The sequence below is a fragment of the Rhinolophus ferrumequinum genome, chromosome X, assembly GCF_004115265.2.
Source record: "Rhinolophus ferrumequinum isolate MPI-CBG mRhiFer1 chromosome X, mRhiFer1_v1.p, whole genome shotgun sequence".
Taxonomy (NCBI): domain Eukaryota; kingdom Metazoa; phylum Chordata; class Mammalia; order Chiroptera; family Rhinolophidae; genus Rhinolophus; species Rhinolophus ferrumequinum.
Genome location: NC_046284.1, coordinates 629,269 through 645,009, shown reverse-complemented (window position 1 = coordinate 645,009; position 15,741 = coordinate 629,269).

The following is a 15,741-nucleotide window of genomic DNA, read 5'->3' as shown; positions in this document are numbered from 1 at the left end:
AAGCACATTAGATCACAAAAACACACTGTGGTGATGCAAAGTGATAGGGATGGGGTCCCATTGTTGTGTAAGGACCATAGTGGCATTTAAGCACACTCAGTCCCAAGTAATCACTGGGGTGATGCAAAGTCTGTAGGGATGGGGTCTCATTGTTATGGAAGGACCATAGTGCCATTTAAACACATTCAGTCCAAGCAGTAACTGTGGTGATGCAAAGTGTGTTGAGATGGGTCCCATTGTTACATAATGACCATAGTGGCATTTAAGCACATTAGATCACAAAAACACACTGTGGTGATGCAAAGTGATAGGGATGGGGTCCCATTGTTGTGTAAGGACCATAGTGGCATTTAAGCACACTCAGTCCCAAGTAATCACTGGGGTGATGCAAAGTTGGTAGGGATGGGGTCTCATTGTTACGGAAGGACCATAGTGCCATTTAAACACATTCAGTCCAAGTAGTAACTGTGGTGATGCAAAGTGTGTAGGGATGGGTCCCATTGTTACATAAGGACCATAGTGGCATTTAAGCACATTTGGTCCCAAGAACTCACTGTGGTCTTGAAAGTGTGTAGGCATGGGCGTCGCATTATTACATAAAGACCATAGTGGCATTTAAGCATATTTGGTCCCAAGCACTCACTGTGGTGATGCAAAGTGTGTAGGGATGGGTCCCATTGTTGTATAAGGACCATAGTGGCATTTAAGTACATTCAGTCCCAAGTACTCACTGTGGTGATGCAAAGTGTGTAGGGATGGGTCCCATTGTTACATAACGACCATAGTGGCATTTAAGTCCATTCAGTCCCAAGTACAAACTGCGGTGATACAAAGTGTGTAGGGATGAGTCCCATTGTTGTGTAAGGACCATAGTGGCATTTAAGCACATTTGGTCCCAAATACTCACTGTGGTGATGCAAAGTGTGTAGGGATGGGGTCCTATTTGTGTGTAAGGACCATAGTGGCATTTAAGCACATTCAGTCCCAATTACTCACTATGGTAATGCAAAGTGTGTAGAGATGGGGGTCCCATTGTTACATGAGAACCATAGTGACGTTTAGCACATTTGGACCCAACTACTCACTGTGCTCTTAAAAGTGTGTAGGGATGAATTCCATTGTTACAGAAGGACCATAGTGGCATTTTAAGCACATTCAGTCCCAATTACTCCCTGTGGTAATGCAAAGTGTGTAGAGATGGGGGTCCCATTGTTACATGAGAACCATAGTGACGTTTAGCACATTTGGACCCAACTACTCACTGTGCTCTTAAAAGTGTGTAGGGATGAATTCCATTGTTACATAAGGACCATAGTGGCATTTAAGCACATTTGGTCCCAAGAACTCACTGTGGTGATGCAAAGCGTATAGGGATGGGGGTCCCATAGTTGTGTAAGGACCATAGTGGCATTTAAGCACACTCAGTCCCAAGTAATCACTGGGGTGATGCAAAGTCTGTAGGGATGGGGTCTCATTGTTATGGAAGGACCATAGTGCCATTTAAACACATTCAGTCCAAGTAGTAACTGTGGTGATGCAAAGTGTGTTGAGATGGGTCCCATTGTTACATAATGACCATAGTGGCATTTAAGCACATTAGATCACAAAAACACACTGTGGTGATGCAAAGTGATAGGGATGGGGTCCCATTGTTGTGTAAGGACCATAGTGGCATTTAAGCACACTCAGTCCCAAGTAATCACTGGGGTGATGCAAAGTCGGTAGGGATGGGGTCTCATTGTTACGGAAGGACCATAGTGCCATTTAAACACATTCAGTCCAAGTAGTAACTGTGGTGATGCAAAGTGTGTAGGGATGGGTCCCATTGTTACATAAGGACCATAGTGGCATTTAAGCACATTTGGTCCCAAGAACTCACTGTGGTCTTGAAAGTGTGTAGGCACGGGCGTCGCATTATTACATAAAGACCATAGTGGCATTTAAGCATATTTGGTCCCAAGCACTCACTGTGGTGATGCAAAGTGTGTAGGGATGGGTCCCATTGTTGTATAAGGACCATAGTGGCATTTAAGCACATTCAGTCCCAAGTACTCACTGTGGTGATGCAAAGTGTGTAGGGATGGGTCCCATTGTTACATAACGACCATAGTGGCATTTAAGTCCATTCAGTCCCAAGTACAAACTGCGGTGATACAAACTGTGTAGGGATGAGTCCCATTGTTGTGTAAGGACCATAGTGGTAATGTGCCATTGTTACGTAAGGACCACAGTGGCATTTAAGCCCATTCAGTCCCAAGCACTCACTGTGGTGATGCAAAGTGTGTAGGGATGGGTCCCATTATTGCGTAAGGACCATATTGGCATTTAAGCACATTTGGTCCCAAATACTCACTGTGGTGATGCAAAGTGTGTAGGGATGGGGTCCTATTTGTGTGTAAGGACCATAGTGCCATTTAAGCACATTCAGTCCCAATTACTCACTATGGTAATGCAAAGTGTGTAGAGATGGGGGTCCCATTGTTACATGAGAACCATAGTGACGTTTAGCACATTTGGACCCAACTACTCACTGTGCTCTTAAAAGTGTGTAGGGATGAATTCCATTGTTACAGAAGGACCAGAGTGGCATTTTAAGCACATTCAGTCCCAATTACTCCCTGTGGTAATGCAAAGTGTGTAGAGATGGGGGTCCCATTGTTACATGAGAACCATAGTGACGTTTAGCACATTTGGACCCAACTACTCACTGTGCTCTTAAAAGTGTGTAGGGATGAATTCCATTGTTACAGAAGGACCAAGTGGCATTTAAGCACATTCAGTCCCAAGTACTTACTGTGGTCATGCAAAGTGTGTAGGGATGGGGTCCAATTGTAACATAGGACCATAATGGCATTTAAACGACTTCAGTCCCAAGTACTCACTGTGGTGATGGAAAAGTGTGAATTTGATGTGCTCCCATTGTTACCGAAGGACTACAGTGGCACATAAGCACATTAGATCACAAAAACACACTGTGGTGATGCAAAGTGTTAGGGATGGGGTCCCATTGTTGTGTAAGGACCATAGTGGCATTTAAGCACACTCAGTCCAAAGTAATCACTGGGGTGATGCAAAGTGTGTAGAGATGGGGGTCACATAGTTACATAAGGACCATAGTGGCATTTAACCACATTCAGTCCCAAGTACAAACTGTGGTGATGCAAAGTGAGAACCTGATGTGGTGCCATTGTTACATAAGGACCACAGTGGTATTTAAGCAACTTCAGTCCCAAGTACTCACTGTGCTGATTTAAGGTGTGAATTTGATGTGCTCCCATTGTTATGTTCCACCATAGTGGCATTTAAGCACATTTGGTCCCAACTAGTCACTGTGGTGATGCAAAGTGTGTAAGGATGGGGGTCACATTGTTTCATAAGGACCATAGTGGCATTTAAGCCATTCAGTCCCAAGCACTCACTGTGGCGATGCAAAGTGTGTAGGGATGGGGTTTCATTGTTATGTAAGGACCCTAGGCCATTTAAGCACATTTAGTCCCAAGTACTCACTGTGGTGATGCAAACTGTTTAGGGATGGGTCCCATTGTTACATAAGGACCATAGTGGCATTTAAGCACATTTGGTCCCAAGAACTCACTGTGGTGATGCAAAGTGTATACGGTTGGGGTCTCATTTTTCATGAGGACCATGGTGGCATTTGAGCATATTCGGTCCCAAGTATTCACTGTGGTGATGCAAAGCGTGTAGGGATGGGTCCCATTGTTGTGTAAGGACCATAGTGGCATTTAAGCACATTCAGCATTCAGTCCCAAGTACAAACTGTGGTGATGCAAAGTGTAGAGATGGGTGTCCCATTTTTCATTAGGACCATAGTGGCATCTAAGCACATTTGGTCCCAAGTACTCACTGTGGTCATGCAAAGTGTGAGGGATGGGGTCCTATTTATTTGTGTGTAAGGACCATAGAGGCATTTAAGCACATTTAGTGCCAAGCACTCACTGTGGTGATTCAAAGTGTGTAGAGATGGGTCCCATAGTTACATAAGGACCTTAGTGACATTTAAGCACATTCAGTCCCTAGTACTAACTGTGATGATGTAAAGTGTGTACCGATGGGGGTTGCATTGTTATGGAAGGACCATAGTAGCATTTAAGCGCATTCAGTCCCAAGTTGTCACTGTGGTGATGCAAAGTGAGAATCTTATGTGGTGCCATTGTTACGTAAGGACCACAGTGGCATTTAAGCCCATTCAGTCCCAAGCACTCACTGTGGTGATGCAAAGTGTGTAGGGATGGGTCCCATTATTGCGTAAGGACCATATTGGCATTTAAGCACATTCGGTCCCAAGACCTCACTGTGGTGATGCAAAGTGTATACGGTTGGTGTCTCATTTTTTTCAGGAGGACCATGGTGGCATTTAAGCACATTCAGTCCCAAGTACTTACTGTGGTGATACAAATTGTGTAGGGATATGGTCCCATTGTTGTGTAAGGACCACAGTGGCATTTAAGCACATTTGGTCCCAAGACCTCACTGTGGTAATGCAAAGTATATACGGTTGGGGGTCTCATTTTTTTCATGAGGACCATGGTGGCATTTAAGCACATTCAGTCCCAAGTACTTACTGTGGTGATGCAAAGTGTGTACAGATGGGGTCCCATTGTTACGTAAGGACCATATTGGCATTTAGCACATTAGGTCCCAAGTACAAACTGTGGTGATGCAAAGTGTGTACAGATGGGGTCCCATTATTATGCAAGGACCATAATGGCATTTAGCACATTCAGTCCCAAGCACTCACTGTGGTGATGCAAAGTGTATACGGTTGGGGTCTCATTTTTTTCATGAGGACCATAGAGGCATTTAAGCACATTCAGTCCCAAGTACAAACTGTGGTCATGCAAAGTGTGTACAGATGGGGTCCCATTATTATGCAAGGACCATATTGGCATTTAGCACATTCAGTCCCAAGTACTTACTGTGGTGATGCCAAGTGTGTAGGGATATGGTCCCATTGTTGTGTAAGGACCATAGTGCCATTTAAACACATTCAGTCCAAGTAGTACCTGTGGTGATGCAAAGTGTGTAGGGATGGGTCCCATTGTTATGTAAGGACCACAGTGGCATTTAAGCACATTCGGTCCCAAGTACTTACTGTGGTGATACAAATTGTGTAGGGATGTGGTCCCATTGTTATGTAAGGACCACAGTGGCATTTAAGCACATTTGGTCCCAAGACCTCACTGTGGTGATGCAAAGTGTATACGGTTGGGGGTCTCATTTTTTTCATGAGGACCATGGTGGCATTTAAGCACATTCAGTCCCAAGTACTTACTGTGGTGATGCAAAGTGTGTACAGATGGGGTCCCATTGTTACGTAAGGACCATATTGGCATTTAGCACATTCAGTCCCAAGTACTTACTGTGGTGATGCAAAGTGTGTACAGATGGGGTCCCATTGTTACGAAAGGACCATATTGGCATTTAGCACATTCAGTCCCAAGTACAAACTGTGGTGATGCAAAGTGTGTACAGATGGGGTCCCATTATTCTGGAAGGACCATATTGGCATTTAGCACATTCAGTCCCAAGCACTCACTGTGGTGATGCAAAGTGTGTAGGGATGGGTCCCATTATTATGCAAGGACCATATTGGCATTTAGCACATTCAGTCCCAAGCACTCACTGTGGTGATGCAAAGTGTGTAGGGATGGGTCCCATTGTTGTGTAAGGACCATATTCGCATTTAAGCACATTGGGTCCCAAGACCTCACTGTGGTGATGCAAAGTGTATATGGTTGGGGTCTCATTTTTTTCATGAGGACCATAGTGGCATTTAAGCACATTCAGTCCCAAGTACAAACTGTGGTGATGCAAAGTGTGTAGGGATGGGTCCCATTCTTTCGTAAGGACCATATTGGCATTTAAGCACATTCAGTCCCAAGAACTCCCGTGGTCTTGAAAGCGTATAGGGATGGGCGTCACATTATTACATAAGGACCATAGTGGCATTTAAGCACATTTGGTCCCAACTACTCACTGTGGTCTTGAAAGTGTGTAGGGATGGGGTCCATTGTTTCATAGGGACCGTAGTGGCATTTAAGTACATTCAGTCCCAAGCACTCACTGTGGTTATTCAAAGCGTGCACGGATGGGGTCCCATTGTTGCATAAGGACCACAGTGACATTTAAGCACATTTGGTCCTAAGTACTCCCTGTGGTGATGCAAAGTGTGTAGGGATGGGTCCGATTGTTGACTAAGGACCATAGTGGTATTTAAGCACCTTTGGTCCCAAGAACTCACTGTGGCGATGCAAAGGGTGTATGATGGGGTCCCATTGTTTCATAAGGACCGTAGTGGCATTTAAGCACATTGAGTCCCAAGTACTCACTGTGGTGATTCAAAGTATGTACAAATAGGGGTCCCATTGGTTCATAAGGACCATAGTGGCATTTAAGCCCATTCAGTGCTAAGTACAAACTGCGGTGGTGCAAAGTGTGTAGGAATGGGGTCCCATTGTTTCATAAGGACCGTAGTGGCATTTAAGCACATTCAATCCCAAGCACTCATTGTGGTGATACAAAGTGTGTAGGGATGGGGTCCATTGTTACTTAAAGACCATAGTGACGTTTAGCACATTCAAGTACTCACTGTGGTGATACAAAGTGTGTACGGATGGGGGTCTCATCATTACAGAAGGAACATAGTGGCATTTAAGCATATTTGGTCCCAAGCACTCACTGTGGTGATGCAAAGTGTGTAGGGATGGGTCCCATTTTTGTCTAAGGACCATAGTGGTATTGAAGATCATTCAGGCCGAAGTACAAACTGTGGTGATGCAAAGTGTGTAGGGATGGGGTCCCATTCTTCATGAGGACCATAGTGTCATTTAAGCACATTCAGTCCCAAGTACTCCCTATGGTTATGCAAAATGTACATGATGGTGTCCCATTGTTTTATAAGGACCATATTGGCATTTAGCACATTCAGTCCCAAGTACTCTGTGGTGTTGCAAAGTGTGTAGGGTGGGGTTCCATTGTTCCCTAAAGGCCATAGTGACGTTAAGCACATTCGGTCCCAAGTACTCACTGTGATGGTGGAAAGGACCTGATGTGGTCCCATTGTTACGTAAAGACCATTGTGGCATTTAAGCACATTTGGTCCCAAAAATTCACTGTTTTCATGCAAAGTGTGTAGGGATGGTGTCTCATTGTTACAAAAGGACCATAGTGGCATTTAAGCACATTCAGTCCCAAGTACTCTCTGTGATGGTGGAAAGGAGCTGATGTGGTCCCATGGTTAAGTTAGACCATTGTGGCATATCAGCACATTTGGTCCCAAAAATTCACTGTTTTCATGCAAAGTGTGTAGGGATGGGGTCCCATTGTTTCATAAGGACCATAGTGGCATTTAAGCACATTTGACCCCAAGTACTCACTGTGGTGATGCAAAGTGTGTACGGATGAAGGTCCCATTGTTTCATAACGGGAAGCATATTGTGTAGGGATATGGTCCCATTGTTACGTGAGGACTATAGTGGCATTTAGCATATTCAGTCACAAGTACTCACTGTGGTGATGCAAAGTGTGTTAAGGATGGGGTCCCATTGTCATGTAAGGACTATAGTGGCATTTAAGCACATTCGGTCCCAGGAACTCAGTGTGGTAATGCGAAGTGAGAACCTGATGTGGTCCCATTTTTACAAAGGACTGTAGTGGCATTTAATCAACTTCAGTCCCAAGTACTCACTGTGGTGATGGAAAGTGTGAATTTGATGTGGTCCTATTGTTATGTAAGGATCATAGTGGCATTTAAGCACATTCAGTCCTAAGTACTCACTGTGGTGACGCAAAGTGAGAACCTCAGAGGTTCCATTGTTAAGTAAGGACCATAGTGGAATTTAAGCACTTTCGGTTCCAAGTACTCACTGTGGTGATGCAAAGTGTGTAGGGATGGGTCCCATTGTTACGTAAGGACCATAGTGGCATTTAAGTATATTAACAGTACCAAGTAATCTTGTGGCAATCTTGTGGCAAAGGGAATTACGTGGGAATGGGATCCAGTTAACAGAGGAGACTTTGGGGACTGCCGTTTTTACATGATTAAGTTCAGTAAGGGCGTTAAGTAATTATTATTTTCATATTTAAAATAAGGGTGTTTCAGTGTTCCTCATAGAAAGTTCTGTTCTAGTCAATTAAAATTGTCCACATTGTCTGCTGTAATGTAGAGTTTTTGAATAGTAATGTTCCTATAATAGAACACTAAGGGAGTGGGTGTTGATATTTCAGATATGGATTAATGCAAGTATGGGTATTATAAGTTGAAGAGAAGGGTCCTCGAGTAATGGGCTCACAGTATACCATACAAATTGGATATTTTGGACCTTGAACTGGACAGTACTCTGGGAAAGTACAAGTGTGCATATTAACTGCCCATGAGCCAAGTTCTTGAATATTCTTTACTCCTTAGCAATATTGCAGAGGGTGGAATGGGGTGGGATTCCAGTTTTTATTGCACAGGACATTGGCTATATGTTATTATGCACGTCCACTGTTGGGCAATGAGGATTTTACATATTCCCACTACAGAAGAGCGATGAAAAGATCTTCTCTCGGTTTTATCTGTTAGGTAGTACCATGAATAGTAATAATTGTATCCATTAACATTCCAATGTAAAGGGTTTTCAGAGTGAGTTCCTCAGTTATAGTCCAAAGTTGCAAAGAATTTGTGTAATGAACAGGGGTATGGACCATTGTAATTCTACTAATTAGTTCTTCAAGAAACATGGTCTCAGGTAGCCAACATTGCCTGGTAGCAATGCAAAGGATATGGAGGATCACTGATTGAGGGTGAGACAATATACAATTAAATTTGGTACTTTAATTGTCTCAGAACAGTAGGACTCCAGAGAAGTAGGGCAAACGTCGTCCTTGACAATGATATGGCAATTGGGACTGAGCACATTAACTGTTGAACAAATGACTTGGGTTTTCTGCGCCCACTGCTAGATGCAAAAGTGTTTGGGACTGGGACCTAATCTGATGAGTAGGATTCTGGACAATTGTCTGATATGAAGTTCTTGATTAGTTAACATTTCCCAAAGCAAAGGGTACATGGATTTTTTTGTTCTAACATAGGACAATGGACAAATGGGATTCCATACAATAATTGACAGGGCATCCCAGTCTATTAAATGAGCAATGGACACCTTATTTTTAGTACTCAATGATAACTGGAGTGGCTTTAGGGAGAAGCAGGGCTGAAGGGACTGGGGCTGGGGCTGGGGCTGGGGCTGGGGCTGGGGCTGGGGCTGGGGCAGGGGCAGGGGTTGGGGCTGGGGCTGGGGCTGGGGCTGGGGCTGGGGGCTAGATAGGGGGGTTTCTGGGAGCGGGGCTGGGGAGGAGTTGGGGGCTGTGGAGGCAGAGCACCACAGAAAATTGAAAATTTGGGCATTTAATACTCAAGTATAATAGGTGTGAATAAAGGAAACAAGTTCACAGCAATTTAAGTTTCCCGCCTGAAAGGTGGGCAATTAGTCAATTGGTGCAGCATTAAAGATGGGAACAAAGTAAGGCCTGGAGTGGAATGGACCTTCAAATATTTTTTTTTATATTTCATCATAAAGTTAAATTTTTAATTAACTATGTCCTATAAGACTTCCAAAACCCAAAGGAAAGTAGTTTGTTAAGTCAATTTAAAAGTAAAAAAAATTAGTAAAAAAAAGTTTGCATGCCAAATCATTGACTTTGGATATTTTAAACCAAAAATGTTTAAGCAATTTATAAAAATGAAATTGAAAACTTCAAGTAATTTTAAGGAACCCAAAAGTGAAAACTCATTAAATGTATTTGAAATGGATTCTACAAATCAACAAAACCCCTAAATACATTTCCATAATAAGTCATTTAAGGCTCACATCTAACAGTAGCAAACCACATAACCAAACTATGACTGACATCCAAGAAATAAATAGAAATCAGTCAAACCCCAGCATTAGGTACGGGGTAGGTGTTCCTCTTGAGGAAGGCAGGGATTCCTCTTCTGCCCCCTGTTGGCCAACGATCATGTGGGATCCATTTTGGTCCTTGCCACGTCTCAGCGCCATTTTCACACTTAGCACGCATGGAGCACGCCACTGGCCAATGTGGAAGAGCAGAGGCAAACTGGGAAATGATTGCCCTAGGCCAGGGCACCAATGCAGAGGAACGGTGTGAGGTTCACTTCACACTACCAAATACCCAGAGGGAAGGGAGCAAGTAAGAGGGGAGGGAGCTGGAAAGGGCAAATGACCTTGGAACGACTCTTTGGTACCACCCACTGGGAGGAGACATGAATGAGGCCCCTTCTGCTTCTTCCTTCTGATTGGCTGAATCAAAAACGGCAACGAGGAGCCATGCTAAATCGGTGCAATTCCACCCTCCACTAATTGGCTGTGCCCAATTCTACCACCCTGTCTGATTGGGTGGGTCATACGGCAATCCAACACTGACCATCCCACTTTTTTTGGCAAACGCGGCAACGCCCGCCATCTTTAACAATGCACAAGCACCAGGAGCAAAGCCCGCCAAGAAAGTGCCCGGCAAAAAAAAACCACTCGCCAGGATGTCCACCCAACAAACTGCCACATCCACCTGACATAGTCTGCCATATTGTCCGGGCGGCAAAACCTGTCAGGAAACTCGTGCCGCAAAGACGAAACCGCGCCATATTTTACCCTGCGGCAAGTGCTTCAGCCGCCATCTTATACCATGTACCAGAATATGTCCACCGCCAAGCTGCGCACTAGAACAATAATACCATCATGCTGTGGCCTTCCCGCCACTTGAACACTGCGACAAAACTGGATCCGCCATATTGGACACTAACAAAGCACGCAGGCAGCCATGCTGCGCAATGCGGCAAAGTTAAAGTCGCCATTTTGAACCCTGCCCCTAAGTCGGTTCCCTGTCATTTTCAATTAGCCCCAGGAAATGTCAGAGAACAATTGCGATCATCTAACTTAGGATACCACGATTTATGCAAAGCTCCTAACCAGCCCCCAACTAGCTCATTCAAAATATTTACTCATACTATGCATACAAACTGCCTCTGTATGTCCCTCTAGCCATACTGCTTCCCTATTTTATGCTAAACACGAACAACCTTGGGCAGAGGCGTGCAGCAAGCCTAAAGTGGACGCCATCTTTCTTCTCCTGCCTGTCTAACCCGTTAGCCTAACTGCAAAATCATCTCCAAGCCAAAGCCGTAGGTCCACTCACACAACACCAAACGATTAGCAGCAAAAATTTGTAGACATTCCAGATAGTACAAGGAACCACTGAAATCAACCACTTTTCCATGCATTAAAAGCCCCGATGGGCGAATGAAAAAAGAAAATCTAAGCAGGTATCCGCGGCCCCGATGGGCAAGGAAAAAAAATTAAGGCAGGTATCCGCAGCCCCGATGGGCAAGGAAAAAAATAATAAAAGCAGGTATCCGAGGCCCCGATGGGCCAAAAATTATTAAAAAAAAAAAAAAAAAAAGACATCCATTGCCCCGATGTGCCAGAGGTTTGGGGGATGGGAGGGGGTACCCAGCAGGTATCCGAGGCCCCGATGGGCTTAAGGGGGAAAAAAAATTAAAAGCAGGTATCCGCAGCCCCGATGGGCAAATTAAAAAAATAAATGAATAAAACCAGGTATCCGCAGCCCTGATGGGCAAAATATAAAAGAATGAAGGGAAAAGAAACCTAAACCACAAAAAACCAGGCCTCAACCAAAACTTATTGCACAAAAATTCCTTTAAAATGTAAAATAGCCTAAAAATATCCCAAATACCTGAAAAATATGGAGGTGTCAAGAAAATACTAGAAGAAAGTTCAGAATTTAAAAAATATTTTATAGAATTTTGGTAGATTTTTGTTTTTTTTCTTTTTAAGAAATGAGCCATAAAGTGTGGTTGGCAATTGGCAAGTGTTCCAGAAAGGACCACAGGGGTGAAGATATCTTGCTATCCAGCCTCTACCTCAGGAAAAGAAGAAATATGGCGGCTGCAGCAAATTGCAGCACTTTAAGAAGTAACGGGGAGGGCCCTGGGGCAGAGGGAGTGGAAGAGGTGTGGCCTAGAAGATTGAAAGCCAGACATCTTTGTGGTTTACAAAGCTCACATTTATTCGGAGAAAAGGGGACATTTTAAGAACACAGAAACAAAAAAGAACACTAGACTTGGAAGTAGGCTTCATTTCTAGTCGGGGAGCCATAACTTCATTGTAGTTTCAAAGGGTTATCGTCTATAAAATAGAGACGTTGAGTAAATCAAATTAGATTACTGATGCTTTCACCAGAAACAGCATAACAAAAGGGGTTAGTTTAGTTTGGTTTTGAAAAAGGACAAAGGCTAGATAGGGCTTTGATATGTTAATAAACTATTCAAATACTTCATTCAGCCAGAAGGCATAACACCCTACCAAACTTTTGAACAAAAGAAGTTAGGACAGAGCAACTCGTTTAAAGTTAGAACCTTCTTCAAGGGAATTTCCCTTCCATTATATAATGTGATAGTGAAGGTTTCTTCCTATGTTTTACAGATTATGAAACAGACGGCCATAAGGGTTACATGATGTGCACGATTCTGAGTCAATATGTTTTCTACTCCAGTACTCTGCCTTTGTATGGCCCCTGATCATAGGAGACTGGAAGCACTTCTAAGTCAGATGTTGAGCAAGAGAGAGGAAGGAAAGAAAGGCATTTCTCAGAATGCCGATTTGGCCTCTAAATAATCAAGGAGTACTATTTGTGACCTATTCGTAATTTTTAAACTGCAAACCCTTAGTCTTTAGAATTTTCCTACTGCCTCCATGAATCTGATGACCCCAACATCGAACCAATAGTAAGAGCACAGTAGTGAAGTTCACCCACTGGCAGGAACTGGTAGGAAAAAGCTCATATAAAAGCCACAGCTACCCCCCAAAAACCTGGCTATTACAGTGAGAATCTCTTATGATTGGTTCAATGTTGAGGTGATCAGAATCATTTATCAGAGAAACAATGGATAACCCAAGGGAGACCATGGAGAACCCAAGACAGACCATGAGGAACCCGAGGGAGACCATAGAAACTAAGTACCACACAACGAGAAAGTCAAAGGATACATTGGCCTCCCACTGACTGACCTGGAAAGTGATACTATCAGGCAAGCATGTCCTCCAGTCTCCAGATAAATAATAAAGTATGCAGAATTTTCTTCCTTAAAGAGTACACTTACACTCCATCTTCTAAGTGCTCTTGGTTCACACACAAAAAGTAATCTGACTTGTCATTCCAAATGAGGGATATTTTGTTATAAAAGTAGTAGTCTTGAGAAGACAATGCTTAACACAAAGAGACTCTAATAATAGAATTTCAGTCTGGAAGATAATTTTCCACAGGAGCCTTCCTGAACACCCAAAAATTAAACTATGGAGCAAAAGTATACAAACAAGGCCTGCTATAAGATTTCACTCTAATTTAGGGTTTCATAAGTTCCTAGTGAAACAAATAGGGGGAAAGGATTCTTTCGTTGCATAGATTGGTAAATTGAGGTTGAGAGATGTTGATTTTTTTGGTTTTGGTTGAAAAGCTAGTAGCAGCATGAGGATCCCAGAGTAGAGGTCCTTGGCTTCAGGTAACTTTGGTTGCACCGTAGAGATATAACTCTGTGGACAAGACCACCTTGTGTATCAGATCTCTCTAGTGAGAATTGTGGAATTTTTACTGGGTTTAAAAGCACTGTAACAATCATGGTATATTTGGGAACTAACAACCATAAAAATAACAACTGTAAAAAGCAGTCGCTACAATCATTTTGATATCACTCAACCTTCGGGAAAAAAGGTTAGCTATAAGTAGTATTCCCTAACACCTGAGATCTCAGCCCGAACTAACCAGCAGGACCTAAAAAGCAAATGAAGTACCACCATCAGCAATACTATCCGGCCACCTCACCAATGCATCAACAATACTATCGTAGTATCAACAGGAATCTGACCGCACTATAGAATTTAACCTGTTTCAGCTTATTGTGTCCTTAGCACAGGCTACCAATTGTTAGGTTAGCTAGGCCCATCCAAAAACAGCTCTGTCCAATAGAAATTTCTTCAATTGCAGAAATGTTCTATACTTTTTAGACCTTGGGTTATAGAAATTTTTCCTAAATAAGACTCAAAGAGCATCAACTACAAAAGATTGATAAATTTGACTTTATGAAATGAAAACCTCTTGTTTCACAAAAATACCTTAAAAGGTTAAAAGACAAGTTGTACAGTGGTTGTCCCAGGGTTCGGCAGTGAGGCCCTAGTTCCAGGAGGGTGGCCACACTAGCAGATCACTTCCACTGGTTGTCACAGTAATTTCATAGGATCGGTGAGATCAGGCCGCCAGAATGGTGATAATGTGCTGATTTTGGGTGACTCTCACATCGGACACAGGACATTTTCAGGCTGTAGGTTACCGAGGTATACTGCCGATACTTACGCTCCAAGAACTGCAGAGACAAGAAATCTGTATTATTTTGATACACAGATGTTCTAAAGAGCCATTGCATTAGCAACAGTAACAGTGTTGGTACCTTTTTGTCCTACTGGGAGATATGAAATTGGCCACGTGTGATGCATTCGACAATAAAAAAAAACATGAAGAAATGTTTTCTAGACCTGAAAAGGAAGCGATGGTACATGGACACCATGAGGAATTTTCACATGAACTGTTGAATAAAAAATAAAATAAAATGCAAATACATAAGTACCTCTTGTCTGCCCATTATTCTACATTTTCATTACTAAGTGACTAACCTCACATGGGCCCATAAATCTTATAATACATTTTAATCAGATTACTTATCGGATTAAAAGGGACTCTCCCAAAATATTTATCTAGGGCCGTAATCATGCCCTGAAGTAGCCCTGCCTTCTCCTGCTATTTATCACCTTCAGGCTTTACTTATCTGAAATGCATGGCATACAACAGGAATTATATGGGAGGAGGGAATCAAGTCCTCTTTTTAAAAGATTCCAATGATTTCACATGTAGGCTTGACACTTTGTTAACATACATTTCTTCTCCCCTGCTAGAGTTCAAAGAAAGGCGAGAATTGCCTGATTTGGCCACTAGATGGCAGCATGAAATTATCAAAGAAACTGAGCCAGCGTGTGGGAAAGGCCCAACTAAGGTCTGAGTTGAAGGGGAAAACGTCTTATTTATACAAGTTCAGTATCAGAAGAAAGAGAAAACGAAAATACTCAACTTCCTCTCATTTCAACAGCTCCCCTCAGGGGAAGTTTGTCCTTGGCTTTGATGCAGTCCCATTTAAAGAGGACTTAGTCAAAGCATTCAGAATCAAATTAGCAAGCTGATGCGGGGGGTGGGGTGGGGGGGGGAGTGGTCCTCCAAGTCATCATCAGTGAAAAGCAATGAAAGGAACAAGAACATATTATGGCAAAGAGAATACTTGGTGAGGGCTCTTTGTCGTCATAAGGACTGTCTGCAGTGGGAGAGATGATTAGCCTTGTGTGTTGCTCTAGATCAATGAAGATGTCTGCATACTCTCAGCTGTCCAAAGATGGACCACACTACCTCCAGAACTGGTCAGATGCCAGTCCCTGACAGGACACAAGCCAGTGGCAAATTTTGTGGGGATGCTCTGGACATAATCATCAGATAGTAATGTTTGGCCACATGCCCTGTAAGGATCTTCGAACTAGCTCAAGATCTTAGGAGCCTCATCAGAGTATTTCGGGCATTCCTCTAATCCTGCCCCCGCCACACACA